At 31.9% G+C, this 10,771-nt stretch overlaps 1 long non-coding RNA gene across 1 annotated transcript; it reads left to right on the top strand.

Annotated features, from left to right (window-relative positions):
* The first annotated feature begins 941 nt into the window (after positions 1 to 941).
* On the top strand, positions 942 to 1,643 carry LOC143066651 (uncharacterized). The gene is made up of 2 exons (XR_012975720.1): positions 942 to 1,154; positions 1,438 to 1,643. It is a non-coding gene; the product is annotated as an uncharacterized LOC143066651 (long non-coding RNA).
* The last annotated feature ends 9,128 nt before the right edge of the window (positions 1,644 to 10,771 follow it).

Below are 10,771 nucleotides of genomic sequence, written 5' to 3'. Positions count from 1 at the left end.
TAACATATTTTCTTCTGAATTCATGTACACAATACAAATTTTTGATATGTATGTATGCCAGTTAACACGCATGTTCATTGAATTGGGTCAATTCCGTCAATAAATTAACAGCCTTCCGTCAAAAAATTAACAGGCTTTCTGTCAACACATTAGGTCCTCCGTCAACAAATTCACAGGTATTCCGTCAACATAGTAAACAAAACAAAACTTTCTTCTGTCATCGAAATATTTTCAGCTACCTAAAATTAATCAATTAGGTCATGAATGTAGGTTAAATTAACAAGTATACAATGTGAGAAAAAGGTAATTTCGTATATATATACATAACATAACAAATATGTTTCAAACCATTAATCAGTTATTCATTCAGATAAGTTAATTATATAAATACTTTAGAATAAAAATGTTACCAAAAATACTCATTTCAAGATCAGTAACACCATTCCGTTTTCAGCAGTTTAAAAAGAACCGAAAACAGCAGAGGTGTGGAGAGACATGTTCCAAAAGTTGTAGATATATACAACAGAAAAATGGGTGGTGTTGACCTTGCTGACCAACATATTCAAGTGTATGACCCTGACTTTAGATCTGTGAAACTGTGGAAAAAGTTGTTGGTAAACATGATATTAAGAGTAGTAGGTAGGTGTGCCATTTAGCAATATGTTTTTAAGTACGCGTAGTTATTAGTTCCTCCAGTCGTTTTTATGCAGACATCGTTTGTTTATTTTAATTTTCTTTGGTTTTCGGTCGTCAGCATCTATACATCAATAAATCTAACAGCTATAAAGTTAATTGAAGTTTGATGAGGTTATGAATTTAGTTGTAATCATTTCAATTTAACGTTTTAAACTTATTTTATCTATGTATACAAAAAAAAAAGAAAAATTGATAAAAAAACGTTTCGAAAAAAAGTAAGTTTTCATTTCTCCGGGAAGTAATTGTTCGTTCATCTTTTCTTTTTAATTTCATAGGAAATGCATATGTATTGTATCAGAGGAACAGACGACTACTCCCTAAGATGACAAGGATGGAATTCCATTCCCAAATTTATCACCAGTTGAATGGAGATTTAAGAGTTGACAGGAATATTCCGCGAGGGCCATGCAATGGAAGTCGACGACTTGTTGAAAGACACTTCATTGAAAATTTGCCAGGTAGTTATGATCATACATAGATTTTAGTAGAACTAAAATAGATAAAAATAAGTATCTATAGTTTTAAACTGGCCTGTCCCTTATTTACAAAGGCCAAATAAATAAACAGATGAAGTGATATCTAAAAAAGAAAGTATTGATTTAGAATAAGATAAAAACGCCTTAATTTATATGTACAGTGCCTCAATATTATTGTTCATTTACAAAAGAAATTATAGATTATATTGTATCATTTTATTTATATATAACTGAATTAAAAAAATGATAACCTCATTTATTGTAGGAAAATCACGGCGTCCATGTCATGTGTGTTCCAGACAGACACTCGGAGGAAGGAACGAAAAGAGGTCACGTGTCCGTACATGGTGCCCGGATTGTAACGTGGGACTGTGTCTGGGATATTGTTTCCGCATTTATCATAAATGTCAAAATTTTGCAACCCATCGACGGGGTATTAACGAGGAATAAATAAATGAAAAATAATAACAATTTGTTTTCTTTTTGTATCATTTATTGATTGGTATTAATTATTACGGCAAATGAGACAGATTTATTACAAATTATACATTTCTCCCATACTAAAAAAATATCTGTATTTCTAAAACAAATATTATATATACTATATCAGCGAAAAAATGTGTTCTTGTTCTTATATTTATCTGAGAAAGAAACTCAATATACTAATAGGATTACGTTAGAGCAACAGACGTCGGATTACACAAGATAACGTCAAAAAAAGCACGCAATCTACTACAATATATAGATATTATGACGTTCATTAATTCAATGACGTAACTCATTCAACGACTTTGGGATATAAAAAATAACAAAATATAGAAGATGAAATGTTTATGAAATAGCTTACATACAGTTGGAAAGCAGGTCACGGTTTGACCCCAAGTTTATCAGCAACAATAGAGTCACGTGACCGTGAAAATTCAGTAAAAAAACGGATGAGACAAACCTCATTTTAACTCACTGAATACTATTGTCGTAATAAAAACTTATTGACCTAACTAATCTTGAGTATCCATAGTTTATTCTCGTCAAAACTCACACATCAAATCAAAGTCCTTTATTCTTTATTTTATCTGCAAACTTGGAGTTTGGGTGAAAATTGTCAAGTCTCCTGAACGAAAAATCTAAATATTTACGAGGAAACTAAAAATGATGGGCTGAATTTAAATTTAATAAAGCATCTCATTAAGACAAACACTCGATATGAATATCTCGGCAATAGAATGTTGGATACGCAAACGTCAAATTGATTTCAAACCGAAGCGGTGGTTTTTATGCCGATTTGTGCAAGTGGTTATCTCCCCTTAATATCACCAGTCAAAAATAGAAACCCAGCAAAATGCATAAAAATTAAAAAAGGAGTTTACTTTACAAAAATTAGAAAGAAAATAAACGAAACTCGATTTATAACTATGTTATGATAATATAAAGAAGAGATACTTCCCCCTTTTTTTCAGAGAAGGACTAAATGTAAATATTAAAAGACAAAATATTACTACAGTAAAAAAAAAACAATTCAGAAATGTGGATAATGACACCTACATGTAAAATTAAAAACCTAGCTATATTGAAAGAAATTAGATCTGGCGGATGAAATATACTACATGTAATTTTTATATGAGGGATCATTCCTAGCAGAATTTTTTTAAACACTTCTGATTATATTTAATGCAATAAAACATAGTTTATATAATTTCAATAATCTTTCTGAAAATTGATATAATTATTAAATAAATAGTACTGATCATATATATTTTATATTCTATAAAGTCACTAGTGTGACCAAGAGTCACAACAAATTTCTTCAAATTAAGAGAGCCTTTAAACTCAAGCCTATGTTTCTTAGTTGAACAGTAAAATATAAAAAAGGGATTTATAAGTTTTATACCAAAAATATTGACAGAAATTCTGTAAAAAAATATGCTTTAAATTATAAGTGAAAGTGACACAATTTTGAATTTCAGAATCATTTTTATTGTAAAATTAAACTATTAGATTAGCTTGAACAGTAGCCCTTTGTCTTATTTCTCAGGGTATTTTGTAGATTATAAAAGTAAACTTTTTGGAAAAAATGGGGCTTGTTCTCTTGAACAGGTTGCTGTATCAGCTTCTTTAAATAATTACATATTTATAAACAAAGTATTGTATATATACTTTACCTGAATACTAGTAATAGGAAATAAAATGAAACTGGTGGGACAAATTTTGTGCATTTTACTTCAATAATGATCAAAGATGCTTAAATTTGACAAGAATTTGCCATTTGAATAAATTCAATTTTGTAAAAACACATCTCTATGAATAAACTTCTTGTTTCGCTGACTTGGCTTGATAAGCTAGTTTTTGCTCTTATTTCTATAAAATTGAGAATGGAAATATAGCTAACTAAGTAAAGAGATAATAATATAAGCAAGATTTTATTAACTGACCTTCATTTTCTTTTTCATGTGTTTTTTTCCTACAGAATTTTCTTTGCAATGCATTTTCTATTGCTATTTTTGTGCTTTTGTCCATCCATACAGTAGGCTATCAATAATTTGTCAGATCTGTCCGAATTTTCCAAGACGTTTAGCTTTAAACGCAATATAGAAGATCTTTGTTTGTTGTTTCACTTTTCCAATGTGTAATTTTTTACTATGCACATGACCCTGGCACATATTTTGTTATAAACGTTACATGACGTATGTTGAAAAAAGAAAACAATGTCACCGTCAATTTGTGTAGGGGATCAAAAGGGGTTTTAGTTACTTTAAAATACAAGTGTCGTATGGAATTGTGAAAATCCACAACTTTTAATCAAAATTTCACTCATGTCTTTAATAAAATCAGTATTTTAGAGCACTTTGAAACAGGTACAATGAAAAGAAGCTAAACTTTACTGTTTTGAAGTAGAAACGTATCTAAAACCAGATAAAAATTGACATGGCTGGTGGTCACTAAAATTGATGTATAAAAGTAAAAAATGATGGCTTCAAAACAGTGTATAAATTTGAAATAGGTTTCCCGGTTTCATTTAAGATGATAACCGTTCTTTTCTGTATTTGGATACGCAAACGTCAAATTAGGAAAAATCAATTTTTTTGGCGAACAAAAAAGATGGCTATTTTTTTTTAGAACGGACAGGATAAAGGAATAGCAATAACAAGCTATTTTTTGTAATGTTTGTATGTCGTAAAGAAATTATATTGGTCACAAAACCTACAAATTTTAAAATTTAATTGTAATAAAAGCATGACAAGTTGCAAAAAATACTTTAAACGTCAATTTTTTAGCCGATTGGTTTGGCGGACTTTTTGACGTTACGGACGACTGTAGCGCCACCTAATTAATTCCCCCTGCTATTGTTGATGATAAAACTTGACGACAACAGAAGTTTCCAAGGACTTGCTTTCCAACTGCATAGGTTTTTGAGTTTTAAATAAAGAGCAAACGATGTAAAACAAAGGTTTAATTTTTGCCATTTTCCCGTATTTCCTGGCGTATCAAATGCAACCTTGAAAAACGGTCGGCAGCAAGAGGGTTAATGTAAGTCTCCTTTGTAGTTACTTAGATCGATAATGAGACAATTGTCAGGCAAGTTGGGACAGAGTTTGGTGTAGTCTCACATAATTTGTTTATTCGTTCAACTCGTAAAATATTGCTGTTTGATTTAAAAAAAAAACCAACATAATGAGCAAAAAGACTTTACCAATGTTTACTGGGTATGTACCGTAAGACGATAAATATATGTTTAACGTGAAATAAAATATATGGCAACGTATGGAATGAAGGTATCAATTATGATGATTTTTTTTTATGTAATTTAAATGTCAGTTGTTGCTGTTTTGGACGTATCAATAATAAAGGCGAGTAAACACAAAAGCGTCTTCAATGTTTCGTATGCTTTACTAGAGTCTAAGAATATACAACAGAACGTCGGCACGTGACGACGTTGCGGGCCTATTGTTACGTAAAATGGCGGTAAAACGTTAAGCAAATAAAAGAGTATAAAATACTAAACTGAAACTATAACTAATTCACAACATTCTGGGGGCCGCAAAATGCAATTACTGTTCATGTTTTGTTCATAAAAAGGGTATTGAAAAAACACTTTTAACAATTACAGTTCATATTTCTAATGGCACCAGTTTCACAATTGGTCTTGTTGTAATCAGTCCATTTGATGTACGCAGTTTGACTGCTCTCACTACTCCATCTTTCGCGGTGATCAAATCTTCTATAACTGCTAGTTTCCACATCATTCTCGGTGAATTGTCCATGATTTGTACGACGGAACCGATTTTCACATGTGCGCTTTGGTCTCCAGCGACGCGATGAAATTCTCTAAATCCGGTGAGGTATTCCATTCTCCATCGTTTTGCAAAGTGTTCAATCAAAGTTACTTTATGATTAAAACGTTGTTTGCTTCTGTAAATTCAAAATTTGAATAATGGACCTCTGAATCAGAATTGTTCTCTTGCGATAATCTTCTTCCCTGCAGTAGATGTGAGGGCGTTAGCGGCTCTGGATCTCGGATGTCGGACGACACATATGTAATCGGACGATCGTTGATTACACGTTCAATTTCTATCAAAGTTGTTCGTAATACATCCGAATTTACTTGCGATTTCCCGAGCACTTTTTTTAATGTCGTTTTCGTAATTCCAACTAGTCTTTCCCACCATCCACCGTACCACGGTGCTGCTTTCGGAATAAATTTCCAATTGATTTGAATGTTCATTTCCTTCGGAATATCATGTGAAGCGGAAACAAAAGTTAGTGCATTGTCGGAATACACAGTACTGGGAATTCCTCTCCTACTAACGAATCGTCTAAAAGCTAATTTGAATGATTCGATTGTCATATCTGTAACAAGTTCTAGGTGAACGGCACGAATACAAGCACATGTGAATAGGCAAATATACGATTTTGTAACAAGTCCATTATCTTTAACGAATAGTTGTCCAGCGAAATCAACACCAGTTGTCTGTGATTTCCGACTCCTTAATAATTTTTGAAAGTTTAGTTACACTCATTTCTATGTCATATGTGTATCTGTCGGCCTCCTCTATTTCTTCGCTCACTTCCTCTTCCGATAGTTCCTCCACAATCTTCTCGTTCAGTTGATCGATCGTTTCCTGCTTCTTCACAATAAGTTCTCGAATGGTTGAAAGTTCACTAACGTCATATTCCTGCAAAAGTTCCTCGGAACTCGGTTCCACTTTCTTCAGTAACTTTGTAAGAACTCCCCGATGTCCAGCTCGTCTGGTCTTCATCTTCGCGGTACTCATCTTTTGTATTCTTCTGTTTTTGTCACGGCACCAATGTTTTGGACGTATCGATAATAAAGGCGAGTAAACACAAAAGCGTCTTCAATGTTTCGTTATAAAGTCTAAGAATATACAACAGAACGTCGGCAAGTGACGACGTTGCGGGCCTATTGTTACGTAAAATGGCGGTAAAACGTTAAGCAAATAAAAGAGTATAAAGTACTAAACTGAAACTATAACTAATTCACAACAGTTGCAGATATATATATATATATAAAAAATCGCCGAATTTGATTCATTGCTGTTGTGCCGAAGTTTGCGTAAATTCCTAAAACGATCAATATTCTAATTGATACGAATATTATTCAAGTAATATTTAAATTTCCTCTTTGGTCTCCGGAAAGTTGTGTAGATATGTTAATAAATAAACTCATCATAGATACCAGGAATAAAATTTAATACATACGCCAGACGCGCGTTTCGTCTAAAAAAGACCCATCAGTGACGCGCAAATCAAAAATGTTATAAGAGTTGCTGTCTCATTAAAAGGTACTCAAATCAGATTTTATTGAAATATTATATGGTATATTAAAAAGAGAAACGCATTTCAACGAGGTGAAATCAAATATAAATTATAAATTCATATTTTATAATATATTCTCTTGGTAAAATAAATACGTTACAAAAACACATTAACGCAAACATTTGTCGCCTTACAAGTGAACGTCAAAAACGTCAAATTAGCGATGCTGTGACATATTGGTAGACCACCATGCGACCGCTTCATTTTGATGATTTTTATATTTCTCTTTACTTTATACTCATCAACATGTTCCTTTTGCAAAGGAATTTGACTTTATAGTGATGTTTTTCGAAAGACGAATGTTGTTTTTATTCTTTTTTTAAGATTAGTAACAACTTGTCCTTAATAGTTCTATGAAAAAATGAAAACGCTTTCATTGTGACATTTTGGTAGACACCCTTTCAATGCATCGATATTTGATACTAATCGATGAAAATATTATTTAAAGCATCGAATATTTTCTTTTATATTTGGAATTTATCATGCTGGCTTCATTTCTCCTCTCTAAAATGCAAAACACATTATTTTTCGGTGTTTTCTATACCCAATACCGGAATTTCTAACGTAAAACGTTGGTTATTTTTTTTTTCTGACGGGAGACCTTTGAGGTTCATATACTAAACATTTTTTGTTTAATGCTATAAATGAGATTACTGTCCGAATAAATGACGTTCAGATGTAATAGATAAGGAGGCATGTTACATTTTATGACTAGTTGAAAAGTTTTACACATTTTTAATCAATGTTGATAATTTCTCTACAGAACAAGTTTTTTTAAAAAACGTTGTTGTGACAGTGTTCTTTAGACTAGGTTTTTGGTAATGATGTCGAAGTTTTCGCGGGATTCGCTCATTTACATTGGATTTCTTTGCTTTCATAGAATGTTCCAAACTTGTTTTACAAAAGGATATGCGCTATCATAAATTTGAGAATATAATCTTCTCGCTATAAATGCATTTTAAACTGTTGTGCCGTAAGGGAGTGATATTTTTCCTTGGTGTCTACAGTCAAAAATGACTTCTTTCAAGGCTTACTCGGTCCAAAAATTGCGTTATTTACGTTTTAGACACATGTCACCCCAAAGCCCTAACGCATAACGATGGTGTAACGTGACGGTACCCAAATTGCACCTATTTTGACAGATTTTTCACCTACGTTGTTTAATGATCAAGAAAAAAATGTCCATACTGGGTTTATTTTGTAGCCCTATCCTTCTTTATTGTATAGGTACACCAACTTGATTTTTAATCCATGATTGAGTCGTAAAAAAATGGGTTTGAATCAACCTCCAAACTATCAATGATTCTGTAATGAGGAGTACCCAAATTGCATCCATGCTTAAATTCACATCGTCAAAAGTCTAATAACCGAGCTTTTGTTTAATTTTTTCAAATATTTTGAACAACTGGATATTAGTCCATGCTTACTCTTCATATTTTACGAAATGGATACTTATAATATATTGTATTTGTTAATTTTAAAAAGATGACGTTTTGATGACGTCGCATGGTGACGTTTTCGTACATTTTGCGTTTTCAGTAAACAGTCCATCTGTTGATAAAGACTGTGAACGTTTTGTGTATATCTAAATATGTTTACCTATGTTGAAAGACGTGCAAAGTATCCAATCATAAAAATACAAATTGTTTTGTCTCTAGGAAATCTTGTAAGGTTTCCGTTGCTTTTTTTTTCTAAATAGGTGCAATTTGGGTACCCTTACGTTAGCAATATTATATTTTATATACCTTTAAGTACCCGAAAAAAAAGGAATACTCGAAGAATAACATTACGATGTTACCTGTCTACACTAAAAATACAAGATTTTTCTTGTTAGTATTAGGTAAACAGATTGACAAAACTGAATAAAAACCGATAAGCTATCTGTAACTTAAATTGTGAAGTGCTTTAAATGTTTTTTACACAAAATAACACTTGATCTTTCCTATATTTTTCTTGTTTAAGGCCAATTTTTAGTGTCGGGTACGTGAAATCTGAAAACGTCACCAACATTGTGCGTAACGTCTAATGTATTTTATCGATATGCTTTTTTGTATTTTTTTGTTGGCATATTCGTTTTTTATAGTGTTAAATATTGTAACACAATGTTGACTGCTGTACCTCATATTTTTCATTTCGATATTGTGTTATATTTTCTGTTCGTACAGTGTTATCAATACAATGGAATTTAATGAAACTGTCTTACAGGAATATGGCAAAAGTTTTCAGATTTCAGTTTTGCCATTCGATAAAAGACTTGAATTTTCTTTTGCGATCGGTATTTTTGTTAATTAATTGTTTGAAAGCATTGGAAACCGAACGTTTTAGATTTGACTAAGACTTTGTATGTCACATTTTATAAATAAAACAATCATTTTACTCAGCGTGAACAGCAGTATACTAATGTTGCCTTCATTTATACTCTCGACCTCAAACAATAGAGACTAAGTTTTGTTTGATTTTAAGTTGTTAAGTATATTCAAACAACCAACTATTACTTACTTAAAAAGGATAAGTCACTTCCTCTTGATGGCGTTGTAGGCTTAGTAGATAATGTTGTCCAATCAGAGATTGTTGCTGTTTCTGTCGAAAGTTTATCTGACGTTGTGACTGTTACAAACTGTGCTGCTTTGCTTGTTGATGTCGGTTCTGTGAATGATGTGGATATTGATGCTGAGGGGGTTGTTGTCGAAAAAAACATTAGATCGCTTGTATTTTTCGACTGTTTTGTTGGAACTGTTGTTCGCTCTTCTGTTGATTCAAGATATATGTTTTGAAAAGAGAAAGAAATTGAAATAATAATTAATCTATTTTTTGCCTAGTTCAGTAAGGCCAACATAGTAAGATAGTGTAATAAGTTGCACAACTACTAACACAATTCTATAGAATTACAATTGTATTCTTGTAATTGTTATAAAATATATTAAATGACATAATAACAAATTTAAATAGTTGTCTCATTGGCAATCATACAACATTTTCTTTTTTTTTTTATAAATATCCATTGATATACAATTTTTTTAAGTTTATCTGTGACGTCACTTTTTGTGGCACTGTGACACACAGTTAGTAATTCTATTATGTTGTTTTGTGTGTACTGTACTAAACTGATTTTTCGGTATTCGTTTTTATTCTGTGGTAAACATGCCGAAATGAATTTAATATCATTGATATAGTTTTCTGTCCTAAGTGTTCTTGTACTTATGTGTACTATTTTCCTGTCATGTTATGTTATCATTTAACGGTATAATTGACATTGCCATAAAGAACGAGGTTTGGCTAGCCACAAAACGAGGTTAAACCAACCATGTTTGTTCTTAAAATGTCATGTACCACATACCAAGTCAGGAATATGGCAGTTGTTTTCTAGTAGTTTGTTTCTATGCACTTTAGGGTTTCTGTTGTTTCGTTGTTTTCCTTTTAGGTGGCATACCACCAATTACTCCCTCAAATTTAGAACGTATGTGAAAGTAGGCCTACTCGGATAAAAAATAGTGCATTTTATGTCATTGTTCACCTAAACTAACCAACAAATTTGCAGAAAAGAAATTTTTGTTGAAAGAAAAATATATTAAGACCATTTTGAGCCAAATTTTACCTGTCTAGGAGTTCAAATTGAGGATTAATGCGCTCCATGGTATACTAATTTAAGATTTACAGAAAACTAGGGGTTATTTTTTGTGGTACCTCCTTTCGGGAGCTCTCTTCTTTCTTATTTGATTTTGAATGTATGTTGAAAATTGGCATGCAGAAAGGTGACACCTGTACAA

This window comes from Mytilus galloprovincialis, chromosome 3 (genome assembly GCF_965363235.1).
Source record: "Mytilus galloprovincialis chromosome 3, xbMytGall1.hap1.1, whole genome shotgun sequence".
NCBI lineage: Eukaryota > Metazoa > Mollusca > Bivalvia > Mytilida > Mytilidae > Mytilus > Mytilus galloprovincialis.
Note: the sequence above shows the minus strand (reverse complement) of the source record. Positions and strands in the feature narration are given on the sequence as shown.